This window comes from Sarcophilus harrisii, chromosome 3 (assembly GCF_902635505.1).
Source record: "Sarcophilus harrisii chromosome 3, mSarHar1.11, whole genome shotgun sequence".
Taxonomy (NCBI): domain Eukaryota; kingdom Metazoa; phylum Chordata; class Mammalia; order Dasyuromorphia; family Dasyuridae; genus Sarcophilus; species Sarcophilus harrisii.
This window is the reverse complement of record NC_045428.1, coordinates 38,342,428-38,354,537: the sequence shown is the minus strand read 5'-3', so window position 1 is coordinate 38,354,537 and position 12,110 is coordinate 38,342,428.

Genomic DNA, 12,110 nt, shown 5'->3' with positions numbered 1-12,110 from the left:
CTATTCTAGAAGATGAATTGAGCACTTACTGGGATGAACATGGATAAGAGCCAGAGAGGCTGTTATTTTAATAACTTCCTAATTGGTCTCTCAGCCTTGAGTCTCTTCCCTTTCCAATTCATCCTCTACACATCACTTCCCTGTTCAAAATGTTCCCTTGATTCCCTTTTATCTTGAGAATCAAATACATATGCCCCACCTGGACATTGAAAGATCTCAATATGGCTATAGCCTACCTTTTCAATACTTTGTATTGCTCTCCTTTTGGCACATTTCATACTCTAGCCAAATCAGGAGTGCTATCCTTTCCAAGGATTAAAAAATGAGAGAAAAAACAAGTTCTGTAAAATTAACCAACACATCAGACTGTGACATGATCTGCTGTGATCTGAGTGTTCTGCAAATGTAGGAGGAAGGTACCTTCTCATATCTCTTCTTTGGGGTCAAACCTAATCCTAATACTGACCCTAACCCATTATAACTTTGCAGCATTAAATTTACATTGTTTTCTTGTTGCTCTTCTTTGAATGTTTATGATTATAGTCACAGTTATTGTTTTCCTAGTTTTGTTTCCCTTACATTATATCAGTTTACATGTATCTTCTCATGTTTCTTTTAATTTATTATTTCTAGTAATATTTCATTATGTTAATGTATCACTTGCTTAGCTCTGCCCAATTTATATTGTTTCTAATTCTTGCTATCATAAGAAATATTGTTTTTGGGTATGGAAAGAGGGTGTATATGGGGTTTTTCTTTTTATCATTGATCTCTTCAGGGACATATGCCTAGTAGTTGAATCTTTGGGTCAAAGAGTATGAAAATTTCGGTAGCCTCCTTAATACAATTCCAAATTGCTTTCAAATCACATCATGGCTCTATTCCCTTCCTGTCTTTATTCTACCCTTTTCATATTCTCTATTTCCATCTTTTGTCATTTTTGTCAATTTGCTGAGTTGTTTTGATTTACTTTCTCTTATTATTAGTGATGGGCAACTAGATGATGATGTGAAAAGTGCCAGATTTGGAGTCAGGAAGATCTGCCTGCAGATCTGTCCTCAGACACTTTTTAGCTGTGTGATCCTGGGCAAGTCTGTCTCTTTTATATCTCTAAATGAGCTGAATGAGTTTCTCCATCTCAAAAATGAGCTAACGAAGGGAATGACAAACCACTTCAGTATCTGTGCCAAGAAAATCCTGAATAGATAGGGTCACAAAGGATTGGAGATAAAAAATGACTGACAAAAAACAGCTATTAGTGAGTAGGAACATTCTAGTTTACAGAAATGCATAGACCAAAAGTCATTCCCCAATAAACATACAGCTCATTTCTTTTTTTTTTTTTTTTAATTTAATAGCCTTTTATTTACAGGATATAAACATGGGTAACTTTACAGCATTAACAATTGCCAAACCTCTTGTTCCAATTTCACCTCTTAACCCCCCTCCCCACCCCCTCCCCTAGATGGCAGGATGACCAGTAGATGTTAAATATATTAAAATATAAATTAGATACACAATAAGTATACCCGACCAAAACGTTATTTTGCTGTAGAAAAAGAATCAGACTCTGAAATATTGTACAATTAGCTTGTGAAGGAAATCAAAAATGCAGGTGTGCATAAATATAGGGATTGGGAATTCAATGTAATGGTTTTTAGTCATCTCCCAGAGTTCTTTTTCTGGGCATAGCTAGTTCAGTTCATTACTGCTCCATTAGAAATGATTTGGTTGATCTCGTTGCTGAGGATGGCCTGATCCATCAGAACTGGTCATCATATAGTATTGTTGTTGAAGTAGAGCTCATTTCTTATATTGACGAATGACTTTGGGTCATAGAAATTTTGTTATATATCATTTATATCAGAGGTTATCTGTCAGATATATATCAGAGATATATGTCATAGATATGTGATGGAAAGATTTTTTTCCCTATTAGACCACTTCCTTTTTTATCCTACTTGCATTAATTTTGTTAAAGCAGAACATTTTCATTTTCATTTAATTGGAATTGTCTCTTTTATCTTTTATAATTTTGTTTATTCATTATTTGCTTTAAGAATTCACACATTTCCCAAGCCACAGCTGTGAAAGGTACCTGATCTATTATTCTCTGCTAATTTTTTTGTGGTATGATCATATTCAGATCACATACTAATTTGAGTTTATTATGATGTATGGTATAAGCTGTTTATCTTACCCTAGTTTTCTTCCAGACTGCATTCTGATTTTATGAGCAATTCTTGTCAAATATCTACCTTTGCCTTTAAAGAAAGACCATGGTTGTCTTCGTTCAACTGATTAAAAACAGACATTTTGTCAACAACTGAAGAAGAACCATTAGTTTAATAAAAATAACCACTTTGTGAATTATTGGAAAGCCATTTATTTGATCAGAATAGATTTCCAAACTAGAGACCATGAAGACCATTAATATCCTCAACTGGGGAACCTACAGAAATAAATTAACCTAATATTAAATTTCTTTTTCTAGGTAGACTCACATTAAGGGTTGTGATGCTTCCAGCTTTACATTCTTACCTATGAGGCAGCATGATCTAAAGGAAATAGCACCACATTTGGAGATGAGGTCTGGGTTCAAATGCTTCCAGAATAAATAAATTATTGTCTACCTAATCAAAGATTAAGAGCTGGAAGGAATCTTTCTGTAACAATCTTAACACCTTCTCTCTTCCTAACTTCCCTATTACTGTCCAAGTTACCTCCATGCTCTCTGTAACTCAGGCTCACAAATCAATCAAACTTGCCTCCTCATTTCCTCATCCAATCAATATCCAATCACAATTGCCAAATCCTGTCCATTCTACTTTTGTAACATCTCTCATTAATCTTCCCTTCTCTCCATAGACAATATAACACCTGTCACAATCCTCATTACCTCTTGCCTGGACACTGCAATAGCTGCTAATTGGGCTGTGTGCCACAAGTCTCTCCACATTCCAGTCCATCCTCCATTCAGCTACCAAATTAATTTTCCTAAAGTATAAGTGTGACCATATCACTGACCCTTCTCTATCACCCATTCAACAATTCACTTCTGAGCCGAACCAAGAGAACATTGCACACAGTAACAATAAGATTATACGATGATCAATTCTGATAGACATGGCTCTTTTCAACAGTGTGGTGATTCAGGACAGTTCCAATGGTCTTGTGATGGAAAGAGCCATCTGCATCCAGAGAAGGACTGTGGGGACTGAGTGTGGACCACAACATAGTATTTTCATTTTGTTGTTGTTGTTGTTATTTGCTTGCATTTTGTTTTCTTTCTTATTTTTTTCTTTTTGATCTGATTTTTCTTGTGCAGCACGATTATTAAGGAAATAAGTATAGAAGGATGTTTAACATATATTGAATTACTTGCCAGGAGGGGGTGAGGGAAAGGGAGAGAGAAAAAAAAATTGGAACACAGAATTTTACAAGGGTGAGTGTTGAAAATTATGCATATGTTTTGAAAATAAAAAGCTTTATATAAAAACAATAGCAACAAACAAATCACTTAGTTTTCTACTGTCTCCAGGATAAAAAATCAGCTCTTTTTGAGCCCTTTCCAGATCTTCTTAATGCTAGCTCCTTCCTGAAATTACTTCCAATTTATACTGCATGGATCTTCATTATATACAGTTGTTTGCATGTTGTAGCCATTACATTATGGATAATCATCTTCTTGAGGGCAGGAACTCTACCTTTTTTTTTATCTCCATGGCCTATCATAGTGATTAGCACATACCATAATATGTTTATTGACTTTCTTTGACTTAACATCTTCTTTCTTTTTTAAAATTTAAGGAAACTGAGTTCCTGGAAAAGTAACCAATTTGCCCATGCTCCTGCAGGTAGTAAGTAGTTAAGATGGTATTCAACCAATCTTCTCTGACTTCAAATTCTACTCACTAAATCATGCTTATTTTTTTTTTTTACACTTTGTAGTTTTTGTTATCTGCAAAATAGAGTGATAAGAATTAGTGGACAGGTCACCTTTCATGAATATTATAGAGATGACCTTTTTGTATTTCATGAAATAGTATCCTCCTAGTTAGAAAAACAGGGCAGCTCAACATTTCCTCTGTAATTTATAATTTTAATTGCCTGGAAAAACTGAGGTAAAGAGCCTGCTAGTGGGTAGAGTTCTGAATCTTAAGTCAGGCAGATCTCAATTCAAATCTTGCCCCAACCACTTACTCGCTTAGTTTCAGTTTTCTCATCTTGAAAAATGGGCATGATAAGAACACTTACCTCCCTTGTGGTGAGGTTCAAGTGAGATGATATATGAAGCTCTCTGCAGACCATAAATCTATTTTTCCATTTCAATCCATTCAATTCCATTATAATCACCATTATATAGCTTTGTATTCTTAGCTAACCAATAGGTAGAAAGAACAGACTGAGCAGAGAATGAGTGAGTTATTCTCCCTAGGGCAAGAAATCCACCCACAGGTGTATCAGTCTGATAATGATCACCAAGTAACAATTATTATGTACAATCAAAGTGAATTCATGATTGGTCATTTTCCCACCATATTCTGGAGAGATGGGAGTCTGGTATGGTCAAATATGCAAAGGTTGCCTTGCCTGGAGGAAGAAGCTGGAAGCTTTGAGAGGGTCTGTGGGTTCTCAAGTAGAGAAAAAGACTTTTGGTACTGAGCCAGAGCAGCCTTTAAAGCAGGGATGGGTAACCCTTTTTTCTGCCAAAGGCCATTTGGATATTTATAACTTCATTCGTCAGTCATACAAAATTATCAGCTTAAAAACTCAAGCTGTAGGAGGTGGTTGTACCTAGTTTTCAGCTCATCATGACCTGCGGTTGAGTTGGCAGGGCCAGAACAAATGATTTCCCTTATATGGCTGCCTGCCAGACCTTCTCTACCCCTGTATAAAGTATGGATAACCTGCCCTAGGGAGTGATACTGGACCTACCAAGTACCTTCATTACATTGCCTGCATTTTTCCATTTGTTTGGTTTTAGAGCAGGGAGTCTTCCATTTCCCTTTGGTATCCTTGATGAAGTCTCTGGCACTTCTCAGAATCATGTTTTTAAATGCATAAAATATAGAATAATGTCTTTAAAAGCAATGATATAATTTAGGATTGCTGGAAAAACCAATTATTCAGAAATGTAATTATCAAAATATTTTCAAAAATAAATTTAAAGGCCTCAGGTTAAGAACCCCAGTCAGAGGCTTAAATTCTTTCCGTTAGAGCTTCTTGGGGTCTAATTACCAAATCTTTAGGGGAGAAACCAAGCATTAAGATTTGTATTGATGACTTTTGGGTACCACATCTAGGAGGCACACTTCATGAAAAAGCAGGTAATACCAAGGTGGGAGGAATAGCTAAACCGCTAGATTACCATCAGAATCCAAAAAGATCTTAAGAAATGATAAATGTCAAGTGTTACATTTAGATTAAAAAAAAAAAAAGAAGCATCTTCCCAAGTACTAGTTAGGGAAGGAAAGCTAGTTACTTATTTATCAATAAAACCTGAGCATTTTAGTGGACTTAACATGAGTCAGCCAGAAACCAGAATGCTATCTATCCCTAACTCCATTACAGGAGGTGATAGTCCCTCTGTGTTCTGCTCAGAGAGCCAAAGTGATTGATGTTCAGTTTTGGGAGCCAAATTTTAGAAAAGATCATGAGAAGATGAAGTGCCTACAGAATTGAAGGATGACATACTATATATGATATAGTAGAGGAAAATCAGAGGAAGGGAGGACTCCATGGAGATGTTTAGTCTGGAGAAGATCAGGCTGGATGGGGTGGAGGGATTGGGATAGTGATGAAAGATGGGTTCAAGTACTTGAAAATGCCATCTTATGAAAGGGTATTGAGATGGGTAGAGAGAGGGTAGAGAGAAAGGGTTGAAAGGGTAGAAATGATAGACACAAATTTAGGCTTGATAATAACAATATCTAGTGTTCATGTGGTGCTTGGGGGTTTGCAAAGTACTTTACAAATTAATTATCTCATTTGGTTCTCACAACTCTAGGAGGGAGGTGCTATTATTATCCCTGTTTTACCGACAAACCAGATAAAAGACAAGATTAAACAGCTAACAAGTATCTAGGTTGGATTTGAATTTAGGACTTCCTGTCTCCAAGTTGTAAATGCAAATTTAGAAAAACTTATTAAAGATATAGAATGAAACATGCAGTTTTGAACATGGCCAATGTGACATATGCACCTATATATAATGCCCACACACATATATAATAAATAATAATGTATATTATGTATTTATGTCTAATTATCTATGCAGGTTAAAAGAACCTACCTATATCTCACTAATTTGGAAATGCCTATTAGGACCTTAACTTCTTTTTAGGGTTAGCCTAACTGGCATAATCCCACTTTAGTTTCAAAAGGGAAAAATACTCTAAACTTTAAAAACAATTTAAAAATAATAATAGCTTTTTATTTTTCAAAATACATGCAAACATAGTTTTCAACATTTACCTTTGCATAATCTTGCGTTCCAAATTTTTCTCCTATCCCTCCCACCTTTTCCCTCCCCTAGACAGCAAATAATCCCATATAGGTTAAACGTGGAATTCTTCTAAACATATTTCCACAGTTAAAATGCTGCACAAGAAAAATCAGATCAAAAGGGAAAAAAATTAGAAAGAAAAAACAAGCAAACAACAACAGAAAGGGTGAAAATATTATGTTGTGGTCCACTCTCAGCCCCTAGAGTCCTCCCTCTGGATGCAGATGGCTCTTTCTTTCGCAAGAATATGGAATTGCTGTTGAAAAGAGTCAAGTCCATCACATAATTTTCTTGCTGTGTACAATGTCCTCTTGGTTCTACTTACTTCAAAACTAAACTTCTTTAGTAAATTTATTTAGCCCATAATCCCCAATTTGCCACACCTTAATGGCATTTTCCCCTAACCAGGGCAGCTAGTTAGCACACGGTGGATAGAGTGTCAGTTATAGAATAAGTAAGATTAATTTCCTGATTTCAAATCTGACCTCAGACACTTACTAGCTGTGCGATTCTAAGCAAGTCTCTTAACACAAACTTGCCTCAGTTTCCACATCAGTAAAACGAGCTGGAGAGCAAATAGCAAACCACTCCAGTATCTTTGCCAAAAAAACCCCAGATGGGGTGACTGACATAACTGAACAACAACAAAACCCTTGATTCAATTTCACAAGTATTGATTGAGCAAATGTGCTCTGTGCTAGGTACTCAGCAAGATATACAGGAAGCGTGTCTAATCAAAGAGTAAGAGCTGAAAGGAATCTTAAGAGAAATCTAATCTAATTCCTTCTTATAGATGAGGTTAGTGAGGTCCAGTGGGGGAAGGTCAATAAGCTGCTGAACCAAGATTCAAACTCTTCTCATTCTAGAACCAGACCTCTTTTCTCCTACACTCCCACTGCTGCTTCCAAAGACCTCTCCCCTGCTCAAGCAGCTTACGAACTAATCAGGAGAGGCAAAAAAACTATTATGGGATCACAGAAGAGGTAGACAATGCAGGGACAGACTGAACATATTCAAGCTTCAAAATGTGTGGCCCAGGAGAGAAGAAAGTAGATAGAATCTAGAGGGAGACTATGCCCTTCGGATAGATGAAAACTCTTTTCTTTCAGATTATACCTGGGGTCCCAGCAGGCAGTCTCTGTGCCATTAACAGGACCAGCTTCGTCTCTGAAGTGATACCAGCCCTTCGGTGAGCAAGGCTAAATCACTCTGGTCCTTCAGAACTTTGTTTTCACTCTCTTGGAGAGGAACCATGGGAGAATGAAGTCTGTATGTTCTGGATGCCAATAGGACCCTATTATTACTCAGGGAATTGGCCCCATGAAGCGTGGACTCATTGTCCAGCTCAAGAAATAAGAGTATTTGATTTTCAAGAGCCAAGTTGAACTCAGAACAAGCACTGTTCAGTCTCTCTGACCCCAACGTTTATTCAGCTCTCTTCCCAAGTGCTGGGATTGTTCTTTCCATTTTTATAAGACTACGCTTTCTAACACTTGGTTCATTCTTCACTTGATGTGATTCATATTGTGAGGTCATAATGCCCTTTATTAATGTTAGAAATCCTGCTGTTCGTGACCTGCAACAGAATTCTACCATCTTCAACAGTGTTTTCAGTAGATTTCCTCTAGTTTCTCTTAGAGGGAAAAACTCTTTGGTGGACCACATTTGAGTCCCCAGTGTTGCTAATTAATTTTTAAAAATCTAAAATATATAGGGATATTGATCGAAGAATGGCTTAACAAATTACATTAATGGAATGGAATGGGATTGCACTGTAAGAAACAATGAATGTGAGTTCAAAAAAACATGGGAGATATTTAAACTGATACAAATGAAATAAGCAGAAATGGGGAGACAATGTACACAAAGAATACGAACAACAAAAAGCCCAAATTAAATTTTGTGTCCTCATAAATACAAAGTTTGGTTCTGGGAAGATATTTTTTTACTTTAAAAATTATTTTTAGCTATTTGGTTAAATATTTCCCAATTGCCTGTAAAAATTTTTAAAAGATCATTTAAAAAAAATATTGCGTTCCAAATTCTCTGTATCTGGTCCTCCCCCCTTCTTAAGAAGGCAATTTGTAAATTGGTTTTAATCATACATATGCAGTTATACAAAATACATTTCCATATTGACTATGTTTCAAAAAGAAAATACAGACAAAATAAAACGATGTAAATGAAAAAATTAAAACTATTCTTTAATCTGAAATCAAAGTTCATTAGTTTTCTCTTTTTCTTCCTGGGTTCTTTGGGACTATTGGATCATTGTGTTGCTAAGAATAACTAGGTCATTTACAATTGATCATCTTTACAATATTGCTGTATACAATATTTCCTGGTTCTACTCACTTCACTTTGCTTGAGTTCAAGTAAGTCTTTCCAGGTTTTTCTGAAATCATCTTGTTGGTCATTTCCTACAGCACAATGGTATTTCATCACAATCACATGGCACAATTTGTTCAGTCTTCCCCCAATTGAGGGTATCTTCTTGATTTCCAATTTACAAAAGGAGCTGCTATAAATATTTTTGCACAAATAAATCCTTGCCCCTTTTCTTTGGTCTCTTTGGTCTACAAACCTCATAAAGCTGTTTGTTACTGGGTCAAAGGGTATGCAGTTTTATAGCCTTGTCAGCACAATTCCAAATTCTTCTTCAGAATGGTTGAACTAGTTCACAATTCCACCAAGAGCACATTAGTGTCACAATTTTTCCACATTTCTTTCAGCATTTGTCATTTTCTTTTTCTGTCATATTTGCTAATCTGATAGGTGTGAGGTTGGATCTCAGATTTCTTTTATTTTACATTTGTCTAATCAGTAGTGATTCAGAGCATTTTTTTAATGTGACTATTGATAACTTTGATTTCTTCTCTTAAAAACTGTCTGTTCCCAACCTTTAACCATTTGTCGACTGGAGAATGACCTTTATTTGTATAAATATGGCTCAGTTTCCTATACATCTGAGAAATTTTCTCATCTCTAAAATATGGGCATTGATTTTGATGGCCTCAAAAGTCCATTCTAGCTGTTTGATCCTATTATGTTCATTAGTTTTTCCTGAGCTTTTTTCTTTTTTTAAAAAATATTTCCTATAAACTTTATAGTATAAAGGAATTCTCATTGGGCTGGGGGAGGGGCATATGCAGAAATTAATGTGAATTCAAAATGCCTCCCTCCTATCATTGGAACGCTGAGGATATAATAATACATGCTGTTGAATAAGGTCAAGGATGTGCCATCTGGTTTTAATGAATTTTCAAAATATTGTTAGAAAGGAAAGGTCCCTGGGTTGGGAGGCAATGAATGTGATATAGAAACTTTTGAAAAGCAAAAAACCACACAGGACTAATCAATTAGGAGCATGGGTTTTAGATTTCAAGCTGGTAGGGACTCAGAGGTCATTTAATTCAATTCCCTCATTTGACAAATGAGGAAAATGAGGCACAGAAAGATGGCAGAGCTGAGTATAAGCCTACCTTCTCTGTCTCCAAATTAGCTAGCCTTCTTTACTGGAGTAGGGACCCGTTAAAGGCCATTCTGTATTATTTAATTGACAATATTACACGAACCATTTCCTCGAGAAATATTATACTGTTATTTGATTTAATTGGATCAATGTCATTCCATAAAGCAGAATTCGCAGGGCCAATTTGAATGTTGATGTTATCACTGTTAGGAAATTCTCCCTAGGTGACCCTAACCATGTAGCATCCTTATTAGCTTTTTGTTTCTCAGTGGGGAAGTGAAGGGAAATGGAATCTCATAGTACCCATCTAGGTCCCTACCTTGGGAGGAAGAAGACATTAGTAGCTCTTGTGACTACATTTATAAAGCATTTGGAGGCTTACAAAATGTTTTGTACCTCCCTCCCATGATCTCAAGACAAGCCTTCATTCTGTAACGTCACTATGTAAGAGACAAGTTAGTGTGTGTGTCTGTGGCTATTCAGACCAACACGCGCTTGGGAATGTGACATAAAAGTGAATTGAATTTGAGTAAGAAAGAGCTGCAAGGTCACCTGATTGACTTTCTTTTCTGGAGGGGTCTGTAGCCAGATATAGATCAGGATGATTGGAGATGGCCCTGGGAGGCAATGGGAGACCTGGGCCTTTTTAAGCTAAGGTCTTTAACAGATCTCAGTTTGACTGAAACAACTTAAGTGATTAAAATTAGGTTAAGAAATGAGGCAGAGAATGGCCTCTTTTACCTAGTCAAAAAAAAAATTGCTCAATCTAAGAGGGAATTCTGGCCATGCTAGCAAGAGCAAGATTAAATCATTTGCCTAGGGGTCACACAGCCAGCATGTGTCAGAAGTGATCCTTGAATCCAGGGTTCCCTCACAATCTGATCTTCAGGCTCCTTATCTGCAGAAATAGGTGAAAATAGGACTGACCCTCCCTATTTGTCAGAACATCAGTTGAGAGGATGCTGCTACCTTAGAGGGCTGAGTCCATCAGTTCAACTATAATTGATCAACTGTGATCAGTTTCTCCATCACAAACAATGATCTCCATCCAACTAAGGAACCTTGTGATGATTCATCAAAACGCACCAAAATTTTGTCTCAGAACTTGATGCCGCTGAATACCCAAATAGAAAGCGCCAGGAAGTTGAAGATAAAGAGCCTTGTCAGCCCTTTTCTTAATCCCCACTGGACAGTTTCTTCTTTTCCTCTGAATACTGCCTGGTCATTTCCAGAACCCAGAGTTTTGGGTTACCACATGCTTGGTTTCCTGTCATTATGAATAATAGATGATCACTTGCTGTTTTTCCAAATCTTTTTGTAATAGTTTCTTTTCATGATAATCTTTGAACTTGAAGAACGAGGAATGAAAGTATCACTCGGGGAATAATTATTTGAACATTCCTATTTCTTCTCTGGTGTATTTTTATCTTCAGGATTCAAATTATAAAGATATTTACCTTTAAACTTCTGAGGACCCAGGGTCTGAAAGGCTGTCTTTACAAATCTTGGAATTTAGAAATGTCATGCTTTAACAGGGAGATGGCAGAAACAGCTGCTCGGTTGGAAAGAGGGGAAATAAACACATTCTTTGTTATTGTCATTAAAACCACTGAGGGGGGATTAGAATATTTGAATATTCTTGAGAAATCCCTATAGTTCTTCTCCATTGTATCTGTGGAATCTTATTCTACCTCCTTAGTGAGCACAAGACCACCAGAGGAGAGGGGGACTACGTTTCCTACCATCTCCCCCTACTCCCTCTGCCCCTTCAGTCACAGGGAATGGGGAAGAACAGAGCAAGCAGACCTAGCTAGCTCTGTGGGTGGCTCCCCTACCTTTCCATCCTCCCCCAATATAGTCCATGCCAACTTCTCAATGACTCAGGAATCCATGGGATGCTGCTGCATCACAGCAAGAAGCAAGAGGGATTTCAGTACACAGCATCAAAAACATCAATTGCACATAAATGCAGTGGGATCGATTTTAAAGATGAAGTGTGCTGAGGGAGCTTTCCTTTCTAAAATGATGACTCTGATGACTAAAATTGCTTCTGCTTAGGCTTTTAGGGCCACTGGACCTTGAATGATCACGGCTAAAGTTCTGTTTGGTTCTGGACAAGATGAGAGGCAC